The sequence below is a fragment of the Macrotis lagotis genome, unplaced genomic scaffold (genome assembly GCF_037893015.1).
Source record: "Macrotis lagotis isolate mMagLag1 unplaced genomic scaffold, bilby.v1.9.chrom.fasta BILBYCTG477, whole genome shotgun sequence".
NCBI classification, from domain to species: Eukaryota; Metazoa; Chordata; class Mammalia; order Peramelemorphia; family Peramelidae; genus Macrotis; species Macrotis lagotis.
In genome coordinates this window covers 1-14,910 of record NW_027422384.1, presented here as the reverse complement: position 1 = coordinate 14,910, position 14,910 = coordinate 1, and the positions used below count along the sequence as shown (strand labels likewise).

The window sequence follows — 14,910 nt, the reverse complement described above, 5'->3', positions numbered from 1 at the left end:
TATGGGATGAGAGGCAGAAGGTGAGGAAGACAATAAGTTTATGATCTCAATGAATGAGAAGAGGAGGGATGTTAGGAAAATGGAGGGTTTGTAGGGAAAGAGGAGGTTCATTGAGATAAGTGAGATTCCCAGGATCTAACAGAATTATGTGGCTATGAGCAACAAATAATAGAGTCTCTAGACCCTGGCCGATGATTTGGAGAATAATACCAGCTCCAATTTCTAATAAATTAATGAAGACGATGATGTCAATGACTACTACCACAGGTGGAAGAGGCAGTGGAGAGTGCATTGGGCCTGGGGTCAGGGGAGGTCAGGATCAGGGAAGATCTAAGTTCTAATACAGCTTCAGATACTTACTAAATACTTTGTGACCCTGGACACACCATATAATCATTCTCTGACTCAGTTTCCTCCCCTGTAAAAAAGGAGATAATGATGGCACCTACTCCCATAGCACAGTGTCTGGAACATCATAACCATTAAAGTAATAGTTATTTTCTTCCTGTTCCTAAAGTGTTGTAGGTATTATTATACCATCATTATAATCTCCATTTTACAGACTGATAGTCCGACAGGTTGATGATGAAGGTATAATGGTATTTATGCAAAAGGTATAAAAAGAACCAAATCACATGAATCCAGGATCCTTCAGGTTCCCAGACCCTGATTCAGATTCCCTACCTTCACCATCATCAGGCTGGGATCTGGAGCCTCAGTTGTGATGGAGACATGGGAGGATCCAAGTCTTATAGACAGATATCTAAAAGCAAAAAAGAGGAGGCATGATGGTGGAGTAAATTCAAAGACTCACCTGAATTCTTCCAATATTCCCTCCAAACAATTTTAAACTAACATCTCAAGATGAATTTTGGAATGACAACAAATTAATGCATTCGGTGACATAACTTTGTGGTCTAAGACACCTACAAAGGTTGGGAAAAAAAGCTCTCACTGGGTGTGAGAGGAGCTCACAGACAGTAATGGAATCAAACTGCTCAGAATGTGATTTTAGGAGACCCTTTGCTGACGCTGGGAACAGGACTCTTCTTACTCTCAGTTCTGGATACCTGTACCAGGGTGAGGAGGAACATGTCTCTTTAGAACATGCAAACATAGGGGAGAGGGACTGTGGTCACAGTTGCAAGGGGGGGAAAGAATGATTCTGGTTTCTCACAAACCAGATAAGAGTCCAGGAGGGCAGTGATCACTCCTCTCCTTAGATCAGGCCTCTTTGGAAGCGCCAAAAGCATACAGACCCCACAACTATCTCTGAAAACAACAGCATGAAAACTCTGAAAGTGGAGACAGCATACTCTCTACCCCAGGAGTAGAAACCAACTTTAACATCAAATTAAAAGTCAAGAAAATGTCTGGAAAACTGGGCAAACAACAAAAAAAGAGCCTGACCTGAACAAGTTATTATGGTGACAGGGAAGATCAAGACAAAACAGAATATAAGACCTAAAAAACAAACCCTCAGAAAAAACGAATTGGATATCAATCCAACTATTTCTGGAAGCGTTCAAAAGGAATTTTAAAAAATCAAGAGAGGTGGAGGAAAACTGGGAAAAGAAAGAGAACAATGCAAGAAATATAAGAATCAACAGCTTGTTAAATAACCATAAAGAAATGCTAGTGAAAATAATATCTTAGAAACAGAACAGGCCAGGTAGTAAGAGACATAAAAATTCACTGAAGAGAAGTACTCCTTTCAAGTAGAATTGGGCAAATAAAAGAAAATCATTAGAAAAATTCTCTAAAGAAAAGAACTTAAAAAGTAATGAAGAATGGCATGGATCTTGAGAAGCACATCTCCTCACCAAAGAAAATTAGCATGAGGAGGTATCTGGTAACATTCAAAACCCCATTCTTAACATAAGAGAAAAGATACACTCTAAGCTGACAGTTTAGTAATTAAGAAATAATCCATTAAATTAAAACAGGAAGGGATCTTAGAGGATACTTTTTTAAAATTCATTCATTTTACAAAGAAATAAATTGAAGCCTACAGAATGAATAAACAAATAAGTAAAGAAATAGCTAATTGACAACTAGAAGAAAAAGAAAACCATTTAAGTACATACTAATGCCAAATGGATCCACAAATAAAAAGTGAGAACTTCCATTACAATCAGAGAAAAAGACAGGAAGAGAGAAGTGATGACCAGGGAGGTGGACAGGTCCATTGACACACTTTCTCTGGTGGTAAAGATTAGTGTTGATTCGATTACAATGCTCAGGGCAAGATATGGAAAGGTAAGGAGAACATTTAGGGAGGGGACCTGGGAGAGAAGATGGACCAACAGCATAATTACCAAGAGGAGTCTGAAAGAGAGAGTGAAAGGACTTTCCTGAAACCACACAGGAGGATGATGGCAGAGCCAGGTACAGAAGTCAAGTCTCTCAATTCTAGGAAAGTTCTATCAAAGTCCTTAAGCTTTCTTTTGTCATAACCTTGTCAAGAATGAGTGGATCAGAGGCAACTAGGTGGCAAAGTGGATAGAACACCGGCCCTGGAGTCAGGAGTACCTGGGTTCAAATCTGACCTCAGACATTTAATAATTACCTAGTTGTGTGGCCTTGGGCAAGCCACTTAACTCCATTGCCTTGCAAAAAAAACCCCTAAAAACAAAACAAAACAAAAAAAGGTGGAAAGGCTGAACCCCCAAACCAGGGAGAAGGTATCAGGCATTTCCTTAGATAGCTATAATACTGAAGAGGTCACTTCAACTAGGGAAGGAATAGCAGCTTCTGGGCCCTGGGGCTTGGACCCCTCTCGTCCCCCTCTCACAGATGAGCTGAAGCAGGGGAAGGGAGGAGAGTTTTGTAAAAAGAAAGACTCCATTTTCCCTCTCAGAAAGAGAAAAAAGGGAGAGAGAGAGAGAGAGAGAGAGAGAGAGAGAGAGAGAGAGAGAGAGAGAGAGAGAGAGAGAGAGAGAGGAGAAACATAGACTGAGACTGAAATGTTGTGGCTGAATCAATGGAAGCCATTATCTCTGTATTAACACAATTCAGGTGTTAATAGCAGGAGTCTAAGACAGAGACTCTGATGTGAGGGAAGCTGCAGGCAGGACAGGTTAGGTAAATCAAGACAGGTAATATGATGAATAACTAACTGTCTCCAGAAACAAGAGGAGAGGCTAGAAACCAATCCAGATTTCTTAAGAGATTGAAAGGCCTTTATAAACATTTGATAGCCAAGAAGGGAAAAGGAGGGGGAGGATTCCTGCTAGCCTCCTAGGGGATACTCCCTCCCTAGGTTACTGCACCAGCAAAATAAAAAAAAAATCCATTTCTTAAGCTCTGGTTATTGAAATCTTCACATCAATTGGACTTCAGTCTTTAAAAAGCTAGTAACAGACTCAGAGTTGATGAACAGACTCACTGCTAATTTATTATGCAGTCTTCTATTAACCAATAGAACTGCAGAAAAACTGCCATGAGGAGCTCGGGATCCAAGCGAGAGCTACACAAAACTAGGGGTGCTGTAATAACAATGTCCTCTCTATTGCCTCTAGACACAGCCCCCACACACACATCACCCCACCACCGTCAACAACAACAACACACAACGACTGCTTCTCTGGCAATTACCTCTGGGAGCCAAAGAAGGATAAAGTGAGAAGGAGGAAAGAAGAGAGAAGGCGATGGCAGGGAGCCCAGGAGAGGAGAACTGCTCAGCTCAACATGGAGCTGAAGCCAGCTGAAGCTGCTCCAGCAGCGCGGCTGGGAACACTTCGTTCTAGCTTACAGAGAAAGTGACCATCCTCCAAAGAAGAAAAAGTGAGAGCTGCCCTCTAGAAGACTTTGCTTAAATACATTTCCATAATGGGTTGGACAAGCGTGGTGCTTGGGGACTGGTTTATCACCTGGCTCCAGGTATTCTCCAATACTTAGGCCACAGGGGTGGCCCCCCAAGGAGTAGTTAAGACTGTAATCATTGCATGTTCTACACCCAAAGGACATGACCTTCAAGTCCAAATATGTCCATTTCCCTGAGTCCTGCTTCAAATAAGCATTTATTATGCGCATTCTGTATATTCAGGCTCTATGTTCAGAGCTGAGGAGACAAAGAAAAACACAAGATTGTCCCTGCCTCCCCAGAGCTCAAAATCTACTGAGGAAGATGATGTACAACAAAGTCTGTACAAAGAAAAAGCAGAGAGACAGATGGGAAGTAATGACTGAAAATGGGCAGAAGAATGAGGAGAGATGAGGGGAGGCCTCTGTTTGATTAGTGAGTTTTGGTTTTGATTCACTCCTAATAAATGACACATTCATACCAACAAAGCTAAAAAGTATATTTAATAAAATGATTATAAAACAGGTAAAAATAAATCAGTTTTACAACAAAAGTAAACAATGAGTAGCAATGTCTACGCAAACATAAATATTAAGAGAAAACATCACCGATTCAGGAAGCTTCTACATCTGAATCAACAGTGGCTGGGGAGTCCAAGGGTACAGCCTTCAGAGTCCTCATCAGAAAGGTCCCAGGCAGAGCATCCTCTCCATGGGTGAGACTCTGATTAGGCTAAGGTCTAATTAGTTCTTATATATCTTGAGAACAAAGAAGTCTTTTTGCCAGATTTTGTGGGATAAAAGCAAATTTCCCAGGCTGTCAGAGGAGGGAGCCACCCCTCCCTGAACCCCAAGAATTATTGTGTTTACATTCAGGAATGGCTAGTTCTTGAAGAGACAAGGCAATGTTCATCAAGTACAACCTTGAGAGTCTGGACAGGACCAGTCAAGGACTTTCAGCAGTTCTTTTAAATGCTCAAGCTGTTTTAAATTTGTTGGTGAGATCAATCCTACTCATCTCCCCTTCCTGTTCATCAGGAAGTGAATCAGGGGGTCAGTAATTCTCTATACATCAGAAATAAATTGAGGGTCAGTAATTCTTTGTAGCTAAACTATAAGGCATACCATGGAAAGCTATATCTTATATATTAACTATGCAGATTCCTGTAGAAGGTGGGATTTTACTGATCACTTGAAGAAGTAAAATAAGGTGATAGAGATAAAGGCATGGATGGGAAAAGGGAGGATCCAAGATGGCATAGAAAAAGCACCTATGTACTGAGCTCTCTCCAAAGTTTGATGGTTGGCAGGAAAGGTCAGTAGCATTAGGTAAGCAAGCAGGCCATGCCAGGGTACTGCTGGAGCAAGCCTTGGGAGCCATTGAATCAAGTGGCAGCAGCAAAGGCCAGGGGCAAGGGCATATTCTACAACCCTCAGCCCACAGGTGATGAAGTAAAGGCGGGGAAGGGAGAACAACTGGTTAGAAGATTCCAGGAAAGGGTCTCTCTCTCCCACCTCCACAGTTCCAGAGCAGGAAAGATTCTAGTGGTTGCTCAAGGAACAGAGAGGCCCAGAGAGCAATGACCGCTCCTCTCCTTATATCCCTGGAAGAACTGGAAACTTACAGGTCCTTAGAAATGTCTCTGAAACAGTTGACAAAAGCCCTGAAGTTTGGGATGAACACCCCCTCCTCATCCCCCTCCCTGAAAGTAAAAGAATTTACTACTAGCTCTGGAGTTGAAATAGCTCAGGATTTATTTCACAAGTCTGTAAAATCCACAGATTAAAACAAAGGACTAATCGAGGTGCATGAGGGAAAGAGTGAAAGAGAAGAAGAGTTCTTAATCTTCATTGGCTGTACTAATTTCTCCAGCAACACCAGGACATGCAAGAGAATTATATTTAAATGTAAGTGAGTGGGGAATGGGGGAGGGGTGAGGGGGATGAGGAGGGAATATCTGTGCTAGGTCTCCAACCTCACTTTCTCCTCTTCTGGTTCCAGTGGCCAGATATACATTTCTTTCCACACTGGAAGGAGAACCCACTTTAGCAAAGAATTAAAAGTCAAGAAATAGACTGAGATGAAGGGGGAGGGCATGCCAGGCATAAGATCCTTCATTCTTGAATTGGACCATGAAATCAGGGACCTGATATCAGTGATACAGGGAATTATTGGCATAGGAAATATTGTAATTGGAAACAAATTTTGTAATCTTTTTGCATGGCTAAAATCCTGTAATCTTACTGATCCTTGTAAGCTCTGTACTGTTAAAACACTTCCTTTTGACTTTCACTTTTGACTGCCAAGTTAGATATTAGATTCGGGTGATTAGGATATTAGATGTAGGGGATATTCATCTTAAGCTATAGGAAATGACATGTTGGACTTAAAAAGCCAGACCCTTTAGAACAAGAAAGACCAGCACATAGACCAGTCACTATCTTTGCCACTCCTTAGATGGCCCACTGGCGCCTATTGGGAAAGAACCTGGAGTCAGATGCTACACCTCTCCCCAAGTGCCACCCTCGTCCGCCCACTACAGAAATTGCATATAAGAAGTCCCGGAAGAGAATTCTCTTTTTATCTTTCTTTCACCCTCGAAGCATGGCACTCTCTCACTCTAAGCTACAATCCTGTTCTCCCAACCTATGTCAGCTCTTATGGCTGTTTCTCCTTTCTCTGGCTCTCTCAGGCATTCTCACCTAAAACTCTCTTATCCTCAAGCTTAAGACCTCCTCACCTTGACAAGGACCTCAGCTTCCCTTTCACTCTTTCCCTCATGCACCTCGCCTAGTCCTTTGTTGTAATCTGTGAATTTTGCAGACTTGTGAAATAAATCCTGAGATATTTCAACTCCAGGGCTAGTAGTAAATTCTTTCACTTTCAGAAGAGTTCTCAATCTTTATTGGCAACACCAATTTCTCTGAAGACACCAATTTCTCTGAAGACCAAGACATGCAGGAGAATTGGATTTAAATGTAAGTGGGTAGGGAATTGGGGGAGGTGAGGGGGATGAGGAGGGGGTATCTGTGCTAAGTCTCCAACCTCATTTTCTCCTCTTTTGGTTCCAGTGGCCAGATATACATCAGGAAAAATGGATGGGATGGGTTTGAATACAGTGGGAGAACTCGACTTTTTTAAGTTTAAAGTCTTTATCTGCTCTGTTTTACTGAGGCAAATCTTCTTTGATTAAGGCCAAGTTTGAAAGAAATGAGGCAAAAATCGATCTCTTTAATCTAGACAAAAAAGAAAAAAGTTTGGAAGGGTAAAACTCTCTGGATCTCTGGCCAGAAACAATTGCAATTTACATTCACCCTTAGCCAATAAGGACCAAAACAGTGGGACCTATTGTTGGCCAGTTGGTGAGTTCCATAGTGATTAGAGAGAGACCTGTAAATCCCACGATACCTTGCCAGGTTTCTACAATCAAAATCTGAACAAACAACAGCCTATGTGTGTGTAGGAGCTGTCCTATAGCTGGCCTGTTGAACAACAGTTGTTCTAAGCTACAATCCCGTTCTCCCAACCTATGTCAGCTCTTATGGCTGTTTCTTCTTTCTCTGGCTCTCTCAGGCATTCTCACTTAAAACTTTGTTGTTCACCGGTCCTCAAGCTTAAGACCTCCTCATCTTGACTCACCTCAGCTTCCCTTTCACTCTTTCCCTCATGCTTCTTTCTGTTCTTCTTTGCCCTTTTCACTACTTCCCTTGCCTTCCCTTATAATGGCATGTTGCCAGGGAAAAATGTAGCTAACTAAAGGTTCGGACAGGAATGTAAAAGAATTCACATAAAGTCCGATTTTTGACTCAGAAATAATTATAGGGACAAAAAAGTTTATTTAAATTTTGCTGTGATTAGTAGAAGCTAAGGGAAAGAAAGACTAAAATGAAGATGGGAAGCCACTGATCTCTAAGCAGAGAAGAAACTAAAGCTAAAAGAACAATCAAAGCAACCTAAACCAAAATGAAAGGTTGAGCAGTAAGCAAAGGTAGAGGAGAGAGGTTACTGAGGAATTATGCTCCCAAGAGCAGATCCCTGCAAAGGAAGATGTGAGAGAGAGTAATAACAGTAGGAGAGTGTAAGGGATCAGGCACCCCCAGAAATCACTGTCCTCCAAAGGAAGGTGAGCAGCACAACTGAGGAGTGAGTGAGTGAGCTTTTTAAGGAGAAGGTAAGGAGAGTTGGGAGAGGTAGGAAACAGATTAGGTGATGAGTGAAATGTAGATGAAGAGCAGAGGTTCTAAAACTTAATCCCTTCATTTTTAGGACAATGACCTTTGTTTTGGTTGGATTTCTGGGAAAGGCAAGGTATTTTGCTAAAAATTTATTGACCTACCTCAAAAACTTAAATGTAGTAGAAAATACATGGTCAGTACAGAGTGTACTATCTAAATGTAATCTCTTTAATTCATTATTTCTGCTCAAAAATTGGTTTCTCAACTTCTAATTGATGACAGAAAAATGCCCTTAGGGAAAGGGATTTACAGATCATTCTGTGGAAGAGGTTTGCTTTCTAATTGAAAACTTCAGCCAGCTGGGCAGTGGATAGCACTGGTTCTGGAATCAGGAGTACCAGAGTTCAAATCCAGCCTCAGACACTTAATAATTACCTAGCTATGTGGCCTTGGGCAAGCCACTTAACCCCATTGCCTTGCAAAAAAACCTAAAAAAAAAAGACACAAAATGACAGACCTTGGAGAGTTATGAAGGCTTAGATTTTAATTCACAAGTCATTGCAAAGTTCACATTAAAACAAGTTACTAAAAGTTCTGAGGTGACAGCAAACAGTTTACAGGTTAGTTAGGCTCTCTGTTGAGGCAGCAAGATAGTGAGCTACTTAAAGACAGCCTGATTAACAAAGATGAAGCTAAAATGCTTATGGGAAAAGAAGAAAGAAAAAGGGAAGCAGCCACAAGGAGTGACTGGGTTAAGACCCACTAGAATCCAGCATGATGGAGGGGATCAGTCAAAGTTTTATGAGGAGTCTTATCACCTCCTGTGTGGGGAGGCATTAGGGGGAGGGGGTCCAGGATAGACCCACCTGAACAAAGAGAGCCAGGAAGGTGGAGGAAGAGTAGAGGGGGATGGTCTGAGGTTGCTTTCAATTATTTTAATGAATTTATATTTAACCATGGAGAGAGTTACCTTGAATTTGCATTTGAGAACAATGGAGAGGGAGTCAGAGGCACTCAGAAAATATAAGACAAGCAAAGATAATAGTTCCTTAATATTAAAAGGCTAAACAAATATATTCCCCTCAACATAAATAGGGTTTGTAAATCTGAATGTTAACTTCTGCTCTTCTGCCCTCCTCAAGGTCTGAGTCTCTATAGCTGAAGGCAGGCACACAATCTGTTTCTCCGGATTGCATGTGCAAGCTTGTATGAGGAATATGTGGGTTTTGGGGTTCCACCAGAATGTGGAGGGAGGATTGTTAGTTTACATTACAAAGACTGGAATCTGCTTGTGTTATTGCCTTGTGGGCATGTTACCTCAATCTGATCAAAAACTGATGAGATAGCCTCACCTGTTTTTAAATTAACCTGGAGCTTTGACCTTCTACTTGCTCAAAAACATCTAACTGTTCTTGCTCATTAGTATAATGGGAGAGGGTAAGGGGACCAATGTATGGGACTAATTAGAGTGTGACCCCAGCCTATGATTGGCATGAAAGGGCAGGAACAAAGTCTTTCAAACTGCATAAAAGACCTTGGATTTCCCCACCCCCTCTACCTGGAGAGGTGTGCCATTTTGTTAAGAAATCTTAATAAAAACCATTTAATCATTCTGGACTAAGTATTCATGAGCCATTTATAACAATTGCAAGTTTAGTTTTCACAGCCATATCAATAATTAGCTATAGGGGTGGCTAGGTGGCATAGTGGATAAAGCACTGGCCCTGGAGTCAGGAGTACCTGGGTTCAAATCCAGTCTCAGACACTTAATAATTACCTAGCTGTGTGGCCTTGGGCAAGCCACTTAACCCCATTTGCCTTGCAAAAAAAAAAAAACCTAAAAAAAAAAATTAGCTATAAAGACCATCCTGAGGAAGCAGGAACTGGTCTGCTTTTTCCATAATAGGAGATAATAGTCCTCCTTCTAACCAAATCCCTGGTGGATCAGTGGATAGTGCCCTGGCCACTCCCATCAGCTATGATCTGAAACAAAGTATGAAACAACTGCTCAGCTTTCTACAAAATTTCCATTTTACCTTTATATCTCATTCCTCATCCTTATGCTTCTTTGCATTCCTAGGTCAGGTGATTTGCCTTTGGTCTCTGCCACTGTGGTCTCCACATATTACTGTCCACTGCCATTTCAATTCAATTAAACCATCAATTCAAGAAACCCTCATTGTGCACAGGGTCTTGTATCTAACATTGCTGGAATGAGAAGTTTAGATACAGCATGGTCTCTTATCTTGATGTGGGGAGTTATGGAGTTATATCACACTAGGAGATGGTGTGATTAGAAAAAAAATTTGTAGAATGAAAAATATTGTCTCTGCCTATCTGGAAAACTTCCTGTTGTTCCAAGTGACTCCATTGTTTGATGTGAATTCCTCAAGATGGGAGCAGCCTCAGCTCATTCCCCCTCCTCCAGCTTTTGAGTTTCCAGTTTACCTGACTTTGGCCAGTGATCAAGCTTATGCTGGCATGACAGTAAATGACATGTTGACTTAGAGGTCATGCATCTTGGGACAGGAAAGACCAGCATGTGGTTTACCTATTAGAGAATACCTGTAGTCAGGTACTAGACTGCTGGAAGAACAGCTCTCTCTCTCTCTCTCTCTCTCTCTCTCTCTCTCTTTTACTCTACCTTCATCCTGCAAGGATGGGGATCTATCTCTCTCCCAACCTCTAGCCAGTCCCCTCACATTCAGCTCAACCAGGACTACTGGTTATTTTCCTTTTCACTTTCTTTTCCTACCTGGCTTGGTCCTTTGTTACTTAACTGGTCCTCTAGCTGCTTTCTGTTTCTCCTGGAGGAGAAAAGATTTTAATCTGTAAACTCCTGAGCAGTTTTAAAATTCCAGGACAGTATGTGAATTCTTTCACCTTCAAGATCTCTCATTCTTAAATTGGTGACACCAACCCCACCCCTCATCCTAATAAAACAGAGTTGGGCAATCAATGAGATATAATTATATATTATGATCCTTTTGTAAGTAATAATATTTGCTTCAAATTTCTATGGATAAGAATCCCACTTAGACCGGAGAGGGAATGTTTACAAACAGAATTTTTGTCTCCTCAGCCAAGATGTCTCTTATCTTGTGACCTATATAAAGGAATTTATTGGTGCTATGTCCTGGTGGTATTGACACAGGCTAAGTCAACATTGAAATAGAGAAGAGCAGGACTTGATCTAGCAGATAAATATTTTTTCACACAGACAATATGAAGATTTATAACTCTTGATTAGAAACTGAGAAATTAGTTTTCTTTTTATAGAAATATAAAATTTTAGAGACTTATTAAACAAAGCATACTTTTTTGAGATTTCTTTTGGGGGGTTGACATTTTCTTTCATAACTGGATTATTATGGAACTATTTATAATCTATTTTAAATTGCTTGCTTTTTTACTATTTATTTAAGGCAATAAGGTTAAGAGTGACTTGCCCAAGGTCACACAGCTAGGCAATTATTAAGTATTTGAGGTCAGATTGGAACTTAGGTTCTCCTGACTGCAGGGCCAGTGTACTATCTACTGTTCCACCTAGCTTTATTTTTCAATAAAGAGAGGTGGAACATGAAGAAGGAAAAGAATTTGGGACTCAAAGTTTGAGAAAAAAGCAAAAAATTGCTTATAAATATAACTGAGGGAAAAATAATAAATAAAAATAAATCAATTAAAAAATGAATTCTAGAGTGGCAGAACCAACAAAAGGATATGGTGAAATAATTTTAGGACCCAAGACAACTATGAATCTCAGGAAAACCTTTACCTGCATTGTTCCCTTATCATCTTCTTCTCTGTCCCTAGAACTCCAAAAAGTTCAACCCATTCAGACCAAGCAGGGGGAAGATGCCACACTCTCTTGTGAAGTCTTTACCAAGAGGTTCTCCAGGAGGGGAAGCTGGAGGAAACCCAGGGAGCTGAATTCCAGAGGAGGACAGAGCTGCTGATGCATGACATGGCTGAGGGGAAGATGACTTTGACAATCCAGTAGGTTCAGGTCTCTGACTCTGGTCCATACACTTATCATGTCCAGTCACCTGAGAATTATGATGAAGCCCTTGCTGAACATCAGGTACCAGGTAGGTACTGAAAAGTTTATGGGTTTGTTCTGAATATGAAACTGTTAGAGCTAAAAGTGATTTTAAAGGGTAAAAACCCCTCATTTAAAATGAAGAAAAATGGGACCCATAGGTAGAGGGACTTTTCACAAGATCATTTATTCACATGGGAGTTTTCTGGATTGGGAACCAGACTCAGCTATCTCCCTCCAGATCTGCCCATGTTTTTCTCCTTGATACATACACTGGATCCTTCATAGCTTTGAGAAAGAGACAAACTCACTTTGGGAAGTGAACCTTGACTCATGGCTTCAATTCTCTTCTATCCCTTTGATCCTTCAGGCTGATATTTCCTCTAGTAGATGATGTTGGCTTCCCCCAGTCCTGGAGCTAAAAAATGGAGATGATTCTATTCTTGACTCTCATCTGAACAGCTTCCATCCACACTGACCCAGGGACTAATGTTTACTAGATGTCTTCTGTGTGTCCAACCCTGTGCTGGGTGAGGTTGTAGGGAAGAGGACCTAGCCTCATGGCTTGATGGAGCTGGAGAGATAGGATGCTTCACTTGTTAAAAGACAATTAGTATATGGCAGAGTGAAAGTGAGAATGGCAAAGTGGATGGAAGGCTGAATTTGGAGTCAGGAAGAACTGGGTTTAGATACTGCCTCCAACTCTTATTTGTTGGGTGACTATGCAGTACAATAAACTGCATTAGATTTTTTTAAAGTGACATTTACTGAGACAGTTTGGTACCAATGGTTGTTATAGATCAATTTCCTCCTCAAATTGGGGTGGGTGGTTGGGTAAGAGGGAGGGATTCTTCTGTTCATCCTAGGTCTTTGATGACAGTGGGGGCCATTTGTAGGTCCAATGGTGCTGAGGGATGTGTGCAGCCTGGACCTTTGAAAGACCTGATTCAGCAAGTGACCAGTCTGGACTGTGAGAGCTGTCTAAGAAGGGGAGATGAGACTGAATAAGCACCAGGAGCCCCCAGTGGGTGATTCTCCAACTTCTGAGGCACCAGGGCTGGACTAAAGGTGACTCAGGTGAGCTTAGACCAGAGTAACTTCTCAGAATGTTCAGTGTAGACTTTTACATCTCAGCTATAAGCAAATGCTACAGATTAGGGCTCCATTTATTGTTTTGTTGATTGTCTAGACTTAAGACTGGTAGAAAAATCTTAATAATACACATGTATATTAAAATGTATCTTGCATTATCTTTTTCCTGGAAAGTCAGTTGGTAAATATTTGCCAGTATGTCCCTTGTCATCACCATGGATTTCTTTCTAGGCTGCAGAGGCAGGGGAGGCTATGTCTGACTTTTCCCCTCTTATCTGCCAGCATCCCCATGGTAACCTCTCTCATCTTACCTCCTACTGACATTTCACACTAGAAGCAAATGTCTATGGGCCCCTTGAATTGTCCCTCCAAAATGGGACATTATCTTCCTCCCCACCCCCCAAGTTCTCACTTCTTCCAAACTTCCTCATCACTGCTGAGAGAATCCCTCCTCCCTCTATCTCAGTCCCCCAGGCTAACTCCCAGCTAACGCTTCAGTTCCTTCCTCTCTTATTTTCCTATATTCAAATTGTCTCCAAAACATTGATTTTACCTTTTATCCTCTCTTGCCTATGACTGGTTTAGTACAGAATGTCAGTCATTAAGTATTATGCTCCTGCTTGGTGTTAGGCAGAGTGCTCAGAGCTGAGGATACAAAGATGACAGGACAGTCCCTGCCTCCCCAGGGCTCACAATCCCCTGAGGGAGACGACCTGTGGATAAGTCTGTAACAACCGGCTGCAGAGGGGAACGGATAGGAGATAATAAAGGAAGTGAGGCAGAGAATGAGAATTTCCTATGGAAGTCGGAGTTTTAGTGGTTAGATGAAGGGAAGTCCGGAGTCAGACATGGAGTGAGAGGGAGACAGGGAAAGCGGGAGAAGAGGAGGGCTGATCCAAGGTGGCGGGGAAGAGGCAACCATATGCCACAGCTCTCCCCAAACTCCTCCAAACACCTTTAAATAACGACAGAAAACAATTTCTGAGGCAGCGGACCCCATAAGAGGACGGGGAGAAATCATTTTTCAGCCAAAGAAAGTCGGCAGGAGCTGTCTGTCACACCTGCGTAAGAGAGCAGCCCAGCCCCAGCCAGGGGGGCTCACTTCCTCCCGACCCGCCAGAGCAATCAGGAGCAGCCAGGGCAGAACCAGCAGCACCTTTCAGACCTCTTTGGCTACAAACAGCAATGGATAGGTGATCAGGAGATTCCGGGGGTCTCTTTGTCTCTGTGGGGGGAGCAGGGTCGCTTCTCCCAGGGCCAGGGCAGAAAAGAGAGCTTGTGGTCACCCACAGTGCTGAGTTCAGATCGGGAGAGCAGTGACTGTGCCTTTCCTTACTTTTTACACCTTGGAAGAATCAACAACTCACAGGTTCCTGGAAGACTTAAAAACAGCTCCACAAAAGCCCTGAAGCTTGGGACCCGGCACCCTCCATCCTGGAAGCAGAGTCCTTTTAAGGTAAGACTTAAAAGTCATGAAATGACATGAAATGATGATGAGGAAGGGCATTCCAGGGGTGGGGCACAGCAGGACAACTGTCTGGAGTCTGGAGATGGAAGGAGACCAAAGTCATTGGATCAGGAGGTCGGGGTGGTTTAAACTGTGAGCCTGGAAAGTTGGGGGTGGGGGGAGTAGGTAATGAAGGGCTTTGAACTCAAAACAGAGAATTTTATTTAATCCTGTAGGTATTAAGGAACCATGGCTGATATGAGCAGATTTGTGCTTTAGGAAAATTCTTTTTTCAGTTCAAATTTGTACTGGAGAGCAGCAGGTCTGAGCCATGGTCTAGATGTGAGGTGAT

The 14,910-nt window shown here is 42.0% G+C and overlaps 1 long non-coding RNA gene across 1 annotated transcript; it reads left to right on the top strand.

Annotated features, from left to right (window-relative positions):
• Window positions 1-6,413: 6,413 nt before the first annotated feature.
• LOC141504158 (uncharacterized) lies at window positions 6,414-14,563 on the top strand. The gene is made up of 4 exons (XR_012473230.1): window positions 6,414-6,783; window positions 11,794-12,068; window positions 12,916-13,096; window positions 14,465-14,563. It is a non-coding gene; the product is annotated as an uncharacterized LOC141504158 (long non-coding RNA).
• Window positions 14,564-14,910: the final 347 nt, after the last annotated feature.